The following is an 11,509-nucleotide window of genomic DNA, read 5'->3' as shown; positions in this document are numbered from 1 at the left end:
CACCATGGACCAAACTTAGCTCTTCCGAGGTCCAACATCATCTGAAGATTAAGTTAAAAGACCAAACCTGTCATGAGAAATGTCACACAACCAAAGCAGAAAAGAAGCCCCACCAAGTGATGATGGGTGAAATGATTTGTATTACTGTAATACAGAGGCGCCCTGATGGTAGCTGTTGTTTAGGTGATTGTAGCTGTTGTTTAGGTGTTGTCCGAGTGAAGATTACCATTTCTAACTCTGGCGTTGGATGTGGGATAGAATTCAATCTGCTAAATATTGAAGTTACACCACGGACAGAACACTGGATTGTAAGAGTTTTTTTAGAGGAAAACAACTAGATGAAGAAATTCATGTTTCCACTCATGTTTTATTGGTGGGACCCAAACTCCCCCGAGGCAGAAGAATTCCTTGTAACTCACTGCAGCAGCATCTAATAACTATTTTTGTTTTTATAGCTTCTTTCATCTTGAAGGACTGAAAAGCACTTTACAGACCCTCTGGGGCCAGAAAGCCTCCCTCACCCAGGGAACTGCATGGATCTACTCTGAAAGGCTGAGTTAAGCCTACAGGGCTTTGGGCCTGGGGCTTCAGAGAGCCCAGGTGTTCCAAATCTGAGGCTTAGCCCTGGAAGTCACACCCTCCAAGTGGCACATGCAATACACAGTTCGGCTACATCTACATTGGCAAGATTTTGCGCAAATACTCTTTAACACAAGAGTTTTTGCGTTAGAGTATTTGCGTTAGAGTATTTGCGCAAGAAAGCGTCTACACTGGCATATGCCTTTGCGCAAGAGATGTGCTTTTGCGCAAGAGCATCCATGCCAGTGTAGACGCTCTCCTGCACAAGAAAGCTCCAATGGCCATTTTAGCCATCGGGCTTTCTTGCACAAGAAATTCATGTTCCCTGTCTACACTGGCCTCTTGCACAAGAACAGTTGCGCGAAAGGGCTTATTCCTGAGCAGGAGCATCATAGTTCTTGCGCAAGAAGCACTGATTTCACACATTAGAACGTCAGTGTTCTTGCTCAAGAACTCCTGGCCAGTGTAGACAGGCAGCATGTTTTTGCACAAAAGCAGCCGCTTTGGCGCAAGATCGCACCAATGTAGACACAGCCTTCGTGTTTGTATGTAGTATTGGTTCCAAATTGCCAGCCCTGGTGACTGAAGGCCTCTCCTTCCCTATGCAAGCACACCAAAGCAGGAGGCAGGACAAGCTTCCTCCAACAGGCCTGATTCCTGCCTTGAAGGGAGTCTATGGAGCAGGGAGCGGAGCTCAGTTCCATGGACTGTTTAGCCCCAGGCTTTTCTGCAAAGGGACAAGCAGGGAACCAGGTATTGTCAATTCTAACAGTGTTATGTGTGATGGGGACAACTTCAGTCACTCCCAGCTCAGGATGGACTCAGACTGGCCACTCAGAGACAATCCCTATCTCCCCCTCCCCAGCTGTTCAGTCCTCTCGATTATATAGATTTATGGCAAAGCACCGAAGGTTCAGCCCAATGAATTAGCAGAGGGGCTGAATATCGCTTGATTTCTCATTTTGAACAAAGACCCCACCCACAGGGAGCTGGTAGGAGACACAGACTGTACCTGTGTGACTCAGTGTCCCAGGAAGGTGAATGGCATTTTTTATTTTGGAAGGACAGGTTGAACCTCTCTAGTCCAGCACTCTGGTTCGGCAACATCCGTGGTCCAGCAGGATTTCAGTAGCCAGATGTCCACTTATCCTGGGTGTGGCCAAGTTTCCTGCGGTCCCATAAAGTTTGTTTACAGCCACCAGTCCTGGTTCTGTGTTCTGTGCTGTTATTTCATTCTAATTTACCCCTAAATGTCTTCTAAGAACCCAGTAAGCAGGGGAAGTGTTGATGATGCTGCTAGTCAATATTGACCTCCCGTGGTTTGGCAAATTCTCTGGTTCAGCACCAGTCTAGACTAGAGCGGTTCAACCTGCTTTTGTTTCCTAACAGCTTTACAAATCAGGGCAAGGTTCACTTCTGCTTGGATCTGAGGATGCTGCCAAGCTGGTAGCTGGGATGCCAAGGGAGAGGATGACTTGTTTGCCTAGCCCAAGAGCCGGATCTGAATTCCCCCACTCACACAGGGACCTGCCAGTAATACACTATAACCTCATTCTGTAGAGAGCCTTTCACAGCTAAGGAAGAATAGCAGAGGGAGAGAGAAATGAAGGTGCAGAAGCAAGGGACGCAAGCTGTGTGCTCAGCTGAAATGTGAAAACAGACGAAGAGTAGAGCAGGTGGAAAAATAGAAGGAAGCTGCTCCAGGTGGCAAGAGCTGCAGAGAATGTTCTCACACCACCCATGGAAGGACAGCAAGGAGGCTGGTGTTATACGAGTGAAGAAAAGCGACGCAGAGTGAAATAAAGGTCCCGGTCTTGCAGTCCTTCCTCACATGAATAGTTCCACTGGACACAGTATACTTTTGTGGCGGGCTTTAAAAAACAGGGATCTTGCAATGAATGGGGAGTGAACATAATGGATGTACAATCCAAGGATGCAGAACATAAGAACGGCCATACTGGGTCAGACCAAAGGTCCATCTAGCTCAGTATCTTGTCTGCAGACAGTGGCCAATACCAGATGCCCCAGAGGGAGGGATCACAACAGGTAATCCTCAAGTGATCTCTCCCCTATCTCCCACTTCCAGAGAAACAGAGGCTAGGAACACCATTCCTACCCATCCTGGCTAACAGCCAGTGATGGACCTAACCTCCACGAATCTATCTAGTTGTTTTTTGAACCCTATTAAAGTTCTAGCCTTCACCACATCCTCTGGCAAGGAGTTCCACAGGTTTACTGGGCACAGAGTGAAGAAAAACTTCCTTTGTTTGTTTTAAACTTGCTGCCTATTAATTTCATTTGGTGACCCCTAGTTCTTATATTGTGGGAATAAGTAAATCACTTTTCCTTATTCACTTTTTCCACACGAGTCCTCTATCTCTCTATCATACCCCCCCCCCTTAGTCTCTTCTTTTCTAAGAAGTTAAACATTAGGAAAAATGTGCTATGGAGCAAATCCTATTTCCTACATCAAGGCCAAATAGGTGGGGTTGGTATGGGAGATCCCACAAAGTTGTAGGGGGTGGAAATCTGAGCAGTCCACAAAGCAACAATGGAATCACTAACCTTTTCAAGAACAGTGTCCCCCGCCCTGCCTACAGCCAGCAAGGGCCAGTCGATCAATGTTTCTGTCTTCGCTCCTCCACCATTGCTGCCCCCAGGTCTCCTAGGCACCAGATGCAGCGCCCCGCAAGCAGCCGAACACTATGGCATGCAGTGGGATGGAAAAGAAACCTGTACCCACCTTCTACTCTTGCCCTTGGGGGATCACTGTCTCCTTCTGAGTTCAATGGTTGGATAAAGGTAACTTGATCTGCAATTCCCAGACTGTGCCTGGCACTGAGATAGCTGCTGAGCAAGCAGCCAATGTACCATGCTGGTGCCAGATAGAGGGGAGTTCCTGGATGTTAGAGCAATGGCTTGGGACTTTCTCCACAGCTTGCTGACTACCGGAGCGCACCTCTCTCCCCTTTTATAAAAGTGAGCATATCCTTCCATCGCTTCTCATCTCCAAAATCAAGCTTCTGCCTGCACTCTGAGTGGAGCCAGGGCTGTAGGTCACCAGCTCTGCTGACCGTGCACACCAGGCTCATGAAGCAGGACACACGGCCAGCCTGGTCTGGAGTCACAGCTTTGGGCTATATCTACACTGGCGGCTTCTTGCACAAGTAAATTTACAGTCTAGAGTCGGAAAACAGGGCTTCTTCCGGAAAAGTTATTCCTCTCCCCACAAGGAATAAGCCCTCTTGCACAAGAGCTCTTGCACAAGAGGGCAGTGTAGACAGGCAACATGAATTTCTTGTGCAAGAAACCCCTATGGCTAAAATGGCCATCAGAGCTTTCTTGCGCAAGAGAGCGTCCACACTGCCATAGATGCTCTTGTGCAAAAGCACGTCAGTGTAGACGCACTCTTGTGGAAGACTTTTTGCACACGAACTCTTGCACAAAACAGTTCTTGTGCAAGAAGCTTCCAGGGTAGACATAGCCTTGGTGTTTAACCCGAGGGCCTTGCACTAGGTATTTGTGACCAGCAGAAAAACAGGAACCCAGGACTCCCCTAACCCAGGATGCCCAGACCCCCAGGATCAAAGAGGGTATCTCCACCCTCTGCAAAGAAGCGGACAGATGTCAGTGGGAAGGTGTTTCCGTCTTGTGCCACAAAGGAAGGGTTATAACCAGCAGGGGAGATTCAGTGCAGAACCAATCTGCACCTAGACACTAGGCTACATCTACACTGGCGTGATCTTGCGCAAGAACTCTTTTGTGGAAGAGTTCTTGTGCAAAAACTCTTCCAGAAGAGAGAGTCTACACTGGCACGTGCTTTTGCTCAAGAGTATCCATGCCAGTGTCGACGCTCTCTTGCGCAAGAAAGCTCCAATGGCCATTTTAACTATAGGGCTTTCTTGCACAAGAAATTCATGTTGCCTGTCTACACTGGCCTCTTGTACAAGAACAGTTGCGCATGAGGGCTTATTCCTGAGCGGGAGCATCTGAATTCTTGTGCAAGAAGCCCTGATTTCATACATTAGAACATCAGTGTATTTGCGCAAGAACTCGTGGCCAGTGTATACAGGCAGCAAATTTTTGCGCAAAAGCAATTGCTTTTGCGCAGGATCACACCAATGTAGACACAGCCTAAGACTATGTCAACACTGCAGGCTTCTTGTGCAAGAACCTTTCTGTGGAAGAGATCTTTCGCAAAAGTTCTTGCACAAGAGTGCATCCACACTGCCATGTGCTTTTGCGCAAGAGCGTCCATGGCAGTGTGGACACTCTCTTACACAAGAAACCTCTGATGGCCATTTTAGCCATAGGGGTTTCTTGCACAAGAAACCCCTGTTGCCCGTCTACACTGCCTTCTTGTGCAAGAGGGCTTATTCCTCGTGGGGAGAGGAATAACTCTTTCACAAGAAGCCCTCTCTTCTGATGCTTTACTGTAAATGCGTTCAGTGTAGACGCGCCACAAGTTTTTGTGCAAGAATGGCTATTCTTGTGGAAAAAGCCTGCACTGTAGATGTAGCCTAACTGGCCAGTTGGCAGGGTGGGGCCATATGGCAGAGTACTGCTTGGACTGGTACAAATCAGTGTGATCTAATTAATCTTAAAGTGCCCTTTCTCTGATGGTGGACAGCTTTTCTGCCCACCCATCTTGTGCTGCCATGATCCTGCTAAATCTCACAAGCTGATTGGGGTGGGTAAGGGTGACCCACGGAGAGTGGCAGGTGCTGCAGCCATGTAGGAGTTTTCCTGCTGAGTCAACAGGCAGCTGGAGCCCCACATGGTACCAGGCTGTAATGTCAAGGTCCTACCTGCTGACAGCCATTAAACAAACATTCCTTACGAGTAGGGCTATTAAGCCTGGTGCCCACCTCCCTAACTTTAACGTTCTGATCCCTGGCTTTCAATGTCAGCTGGATACAGCCTTCCCCTGCCTGAGTAGATCAAGCACTACACTTGAATGCAGGGGACCTGGGTTCTGTTTCCAGCTCTGCAGTTAGCCTGCTTGGTGGCCGTGGGAAACTTTCCTCGTCTGTAAAACGGAGATGGTGATGATACCGATCTCCTTGCAAAATGCTTTGCGATCTAGGGCGGGAGCGCACTCAGAGGTAGGGAGTGCTGCTGCTGTTATTATTATTATGCAGTGTTGCTCTGCACTGTTAAACAGCTGCTGTCTTTCCCCCCACCCCCCAGACGCAGTTGCAGCTCAATGCTGGATGAAGGGACTCCTCGTGAGTGAGGCTTTAATGAGAGTGCCACAGCCCACCGAGATGCTGGTGTGGAAGGCACCATGGCTGTGCCAAGCACTGTCACCACTTCAGTTCAAGTGGCAGATTGAGAATAAGCCGCCATAAGGCCATCTGGGCCAAACTCCCCCTCCTCTCCTCCCACCAGATCTATTCCCAGTGCTCTCTGCCCTCCCCTCATGTTCTCTCCTTTCATGTGCCGATCACAGAGTTCTCCCTCTGTGCTGGGGATGGAGCACTGAGCTCCCATGTGCTGAGAACTGAAGGGTTTTAGCTACATGGCCAAGCGGGATCTCTAAGCTTTTCTACCATGTTTTTGATCAGGGATGAAGTCTGAAACCTTCCTGGTGAGATCCGGACAGCTGGCAGCCCTAAACCCCAGCCTTCCTCGGCCTTCCCTGCCCCAGGGCTTCCAGTCCCCTCCCTCCCCTGAAAACAAAACGGATTATTTGGTTGCCCTGCATGACAAGGGGGGATGCAGCGGGGATGCAGCCCGTGAGGCACCAGGGCCGTAGGCAGCCTAGACACTGCTGCTGTCATTTCAAAAGCTCTTAATGTGCTAATGCTTAAGTGCAATTTGATATCATTCACCAGGAAGCCCTTTGATGCAGGGGCTGCTAACTGGATGAGAAAGACATCCCCCTCCATCCAGCTGTGATAAAATGACCCCACTTCAAAGCCAGCCTCCCAGCTAACCTCCCAACTATGCTCCTGACCACTGGTGCACACAGTGCGCTCCCTCCCTTTCACAGCCTCTCCCGCTGGGTGTGTTTTGTCCTGCCCTCCCTCCCCACCGGAAAGAAATTCTCTTTTGCCCAGGAATGTTAATTCACAAGGAGAATGTCAGGGGTTCTCCCTGGCAGCCAGGCGTCCGGCATGCAGTCCTGGAATGGAGCTGGGCCCTGAAGGTTTTGAGAGAAATGCACAGAAAACCTACTGGCCTTGGAAACTTTGGGTCTCACTGCCATGGGGGAAAGTTACCAGTTCAAGGCCCAGTGCTAGTGTGTTGGTGCCATTGTGCTGCCATGCGAGGAGCGTGGAACCCTGCATTAGTGTTGTGCATATTCCACAGTGCGCTCAGCAGCTGGTACTGTGAACCCTGGGCACAGGGGCATTGGGACAATTTTTATAACAAGGGTGCTGAGAGCCATTGAACCAAACCGTAAATCCTGTGTATAACGAACGGAAAGCACTTCAAGTCAGGGGATGCTGCAGCGCCCCATCTTCCAGCACCTATGCTCACATGTGGATTCTGTACAAGTTCCAAAGTGGTGAGCTTAAGTATGTGTCTGTTTTGCATTAGGCTCGTGGGCCACAGCTCAGGTTGGGGTTGACTATTACAGACAGCATGCTGAGACTGACCTGAGCTAAATCAAACCAAAGGGAGTTCTCATTAAAGGCACCTACCCTGGAGCAAATGATGGAGATCTGTTTAGTTTAAAGTGATGGCTTCCTTTCTGGAAGTCAAAAGGGTTAGTTTAGAATTTGTTTTTCCAGCAGGGATATATAAATATCTAATCTCAAACGGCCCCGTTCCCTCTCTTCTCAGGCAAAACCTGGTTCTGCACTGTAGATTCTCACTCTGGGCCACAAGTTGCCTAATAGAGGACAAACAGAGCATCATGTTGCCCTTTCCTGACTAGGTACAAGGGAGGGTGCAGAAACGTATACAAGTTGTAACCTGGCATCACAGTCTAAACTCCCCTTTTACAAAGTAACAAACCCCTCCAGGCTTTCTGTCTGCCTCCTTTCAACAGATGAGGAAGGCTGCAGGAGTCACAGCTCAGGCTTAAGGAATCAGGGCAGACGCCTCTAAGGAGAGAGTATGTAATGTCTTTGTCTCATGCCCAAAAACACCAATTAAAAGTGATCTGCAAAGGACAAAGGAATCAGGTCTGAGCCCCTTTTCATTGTTATGATAAAAAAGCTTTAAAGTTTTTGTTTAAAAAATGTCCGAAGGGGGAGGGGGAATTCTGCGTGGTTTTATTTTTTAAATATTAGAAATTCCAGTGCAGGATGGGGGGAGGACCATTTGGAGGTATACGGGGGGCGGGGGAGTTACCATGTTTTTCCAGAAGCTTTATGGATGACTAGAAAATTAGTATGATGGCAACTTCACAAGTGTATTTTTTTTATTGGGGGTCTCGAGAAACTAGAAAACTGGTGCAAAAGCTCTTGATGTCTTCCTGAAGAGGCTAGGCTGCTAAATCTTTCATCTCGCACCTGTTTGTCAGAGAGCTGAGTTAAATTGAGTTTAACAAAACAAAATGAAAACCAAAACGCTTATGTACAAAAAATCTCTCTCTGCTTCCAATCACTTCACTTTCTTGGTACTTGTGACTTGACAATCCTGTTAGCTTTGCAGTCCTCCACAGAGCCTTCCAGACAAAGAAACAAGGTTTTTTAAAAAAATTAAAAAGTAGAACATTCCCCAATTGAAACATGAATAATAAGTCTTCCAGGTTTTCTATGTGCGTCATAAACTTGCCTTTAAAAGTTACCTTTACCTATAACAGCTAAGTATTAATTATTATTTATTATTTATTATTGTTATTATTACTGGGGGCTCTGTATACTTCAAAGAGATGAGCCTACATGTTAGTCTCCAAGGCCCGAATGCTCAAAGGTAACTCCCATGGAAATGAATGGGAGATAGGCACCCAAATAACTGAGGATCTGGACATAAGGGCTTCACTTGCAGACATGTTTCCAACCACTTAGGAAATAATTTCATTTTCACTAAAGTCCCTTTTCCCACATTGTGACTGTGTAAAGAAGCCTTAAGATAAATGTGAATCTGGCCCTTATGATTTCCTAAAATAACCCAATGCTTTCTAAATGCCCATTTTGTAAATTGAGCTCTAATTGATTAGTGCCACTTTCTGGTGTTGGAAAATCCCGCAGCTATTGATGGTTGTCAAGGTGAATTTCTCACTCTGCCATCAAGTGCAAGGCAAAAGGAGCCCACAAGGGTGGTAGAACCCACATGCGGATATGAAAAAGAGCATTTGGAAGGTCGGCACCAGATCCCTGGTCAACACTTTCAGCTCACACTGAGCACCAGGGGATGTGACCACACTTAGGTCCAGATCCACAGAGATATTTAGGCACTTAACTTCCAGTGAAATCAATGGGATTTAGGAGCCTAGCAGATCAGAAAGTCACATTCCCATGTCCTGATGCTACAATGACAGAGTGTGGCTATTTTAGCTCAGTCAATTCCATACGTTCTCTGAGAGATGTAGCCCAAATGGCCTGATTCACATGATTTTAAATCCCATTGCTTTTATCCTGATGATTACTGCACTAATAACTGCATTGAGTCTGACGCTTACTGTGGTACATGCCTGAGTGATTTGGAAATGCACGGAGGCTTAGATCTATATAGTAAAGCTGTAAAAATAATGAATTCCCCAAGGGGGTTTCTGGTGATGACATAAGTCAATCAAACACTGCTCTGGGGACTTCTGATACCATCTCAATGTCTCCATGGTCTTATTTTCTGGAATGTCACTGCAGCCCATTCATTACTTTCACTCACATTTGGAAACTGTGCATGGAGCTTTCTAGTTGCAAATTGTTGGTTTACATCTAGCCCAGGGCTGTAATGACTGAAATTAATGCTCAGTTATTTGGAGGTAATTGTGAAGAGCTCTATCTTTTTTACAGGGTATTTTAAAAGGGCTTTCATCTTTGTCATGTCTGTGATTCTCAAACACATTGTGGTATTCAGCCTTGTAACACTCGGATGTAGTGCAGCCTTTTGATCGTGATGGATACTGAGGCTATGTCTAGACTGCAGGGTTCTTTCAGAAGAAGCTTTTCTGGAGAGACTTTCAGAAAAAACTTCTCCCGAAAAAGCACGTCCACACGCTGGCAAAGCGCATAGAAAAAGCGGTCTGTTTTTTCAAAAGAGCAGCCATACTGAATGGACACTATCTCGCATTTAAATTGTGATTACTATGCACGGAGTGGCAACCAGGGCACCTGTGCTTTTTCCTCTTCTTCCGAAAGAACTCCCTCGTCCCCGTCCACACATACCTTTTTCCGAAAGAGCTCTTTCGGAAAAAGGTATTTTTCCTCATAGACTACCAATGTCGGAAAACCCCCTCTGTTCCTTTGATTTTCTTTTGAAAGAACGTGATTGCAGTGTGAACGAATTTTAAGTTTTTCTGAAAAAACTCTGTAGTGCAGGAGCCGCCCTAGACGAGCTGCCGGCAACTGGCGCCCTAGGCGCAACGCACGATCAGCGCCTCTGCCTCCAAAGTCCCTGGCCTCTGTTTGTCAAAAGCTGGAGATGGAAGGCAGGAGACAAGTCGCTTGATTATTGTCTTTGGTCCACCCTCTCTGGAGCACCTGGCACTGGCCACTATTGGCAGACAGGATACTGGGCTAGATGGACCTTTGGTCTGACCCAGTCTGGCCGTTCTTGTGAGCCTCCACTTTGTCTTTGGAGCCTCCAAAGCCCTCAACGGCCGTTTATCTTGGTGCCTTAGGCGACTGCCTAGTTCACCTGCTGTAGTGTAGACATACCCTGAGACAGAGAGAAGCAACTTGCCAAGAGTTATACAGGAAGCCTGTTGCAGTGCCAGGAAGAGAACCCAGAACTCATGAGTTCCAGGCCAATACCTGAGCCACAAAGCCATAGTTCCTTCAGTTAGTTCCCACTCTCGTTCAGGCTAGAGAGGGAGTGTGTCCTAAAGGACAGGACTGGACTGGACTCAGGAAAGCTGGAGTCTATTTCCAGCTGAGCCACTAACCTGTTAGGTAACAGAGGGCAAATCACTTCTCCCTGGGCCTCAATGTCCCACCTGTAAATAGAGCTAATACTCACCTCCTTTGTAAGGCACTCTGAGGTCTACTGATACCAAGCACTAGATAGGAGGTTGGGTTTTGAATGATTTGTTCCCAGTAGGGTTGCCAGATACCTTCACAAAAAATCCCAACCAGGCAGGGAAAAATTGGTGGGGGGAGGGGGAAGGAGGAGAAAGTTGCTGCACCTTTAAATTACTGTGCTCCTCGCTCCCCTCACCCTCGCAGATGCCGCCGTCCATCCATCTGAGGAAAACAGAAAATACCGGACATTTTACATGTCCAGTATTCTGTTTTTTTTACAGGACAGAAGGCCAAAATACCGAAATGTCCGGGTGAAAACCGGACACCTGGCAACCCTAGTTCCCAGTGATCATCACACAAATCGGACTCTCAGCAGAGCACTGAGAGTACATCTACACTGCCCTAGAGGGGTAGTTTCCAGCTGACACAGATGTACAGGGGCTGCCAGCACAGGAAAGGCAGACAGGGAGGCATGGCGGCATGTGCTAGCTGCCCAAAGACAAGCCCTTCCGTGATTTTAGGTATGTGCATTGGGGAGAGGAGGGTCTTAGAAGTCCCATGATCAAATTACTCCACATTTGTTCCACTAACTCTCCTGCTGCTGACATGGTCCAGCAGTTTCTAAGGCACATCACTAGAGCTAGGGATGTAAAATCCACTCAATTGGTTAACCAGTAAAACATACTGTTTAACCGGTTAACTGATTAAAGGGGTGGGGAGAGGCTCCCCAAACTGGCTAGTGAAGCCCTCCCACCTGCCCCTGTCCATGGTAGGTGATCTGTGAGCCTGAAGTAGCTTCCTGCATGCAGCAGGCGGGTAGCCCTGCTCCAGCCCCCATTGCTTAACCTTAA

This window comes from Pelodiscus sinensis, chromosome 26 (genome assembly GCF_052426305.1).
Source record: "Pelodiscus sinensis isolate ZL-2025 chromosome 26, ASM5242630v1, whole genome shotgun sequence".
Classification (NCBI taxonomy): Eukaryota; Metazoa; Chordata; order Testudines; family Trionychidae; genus Pelodiscus; species Pelodiscus sinensis.
Note: the sequence above shows the minus strand (reverse complement) of the source record.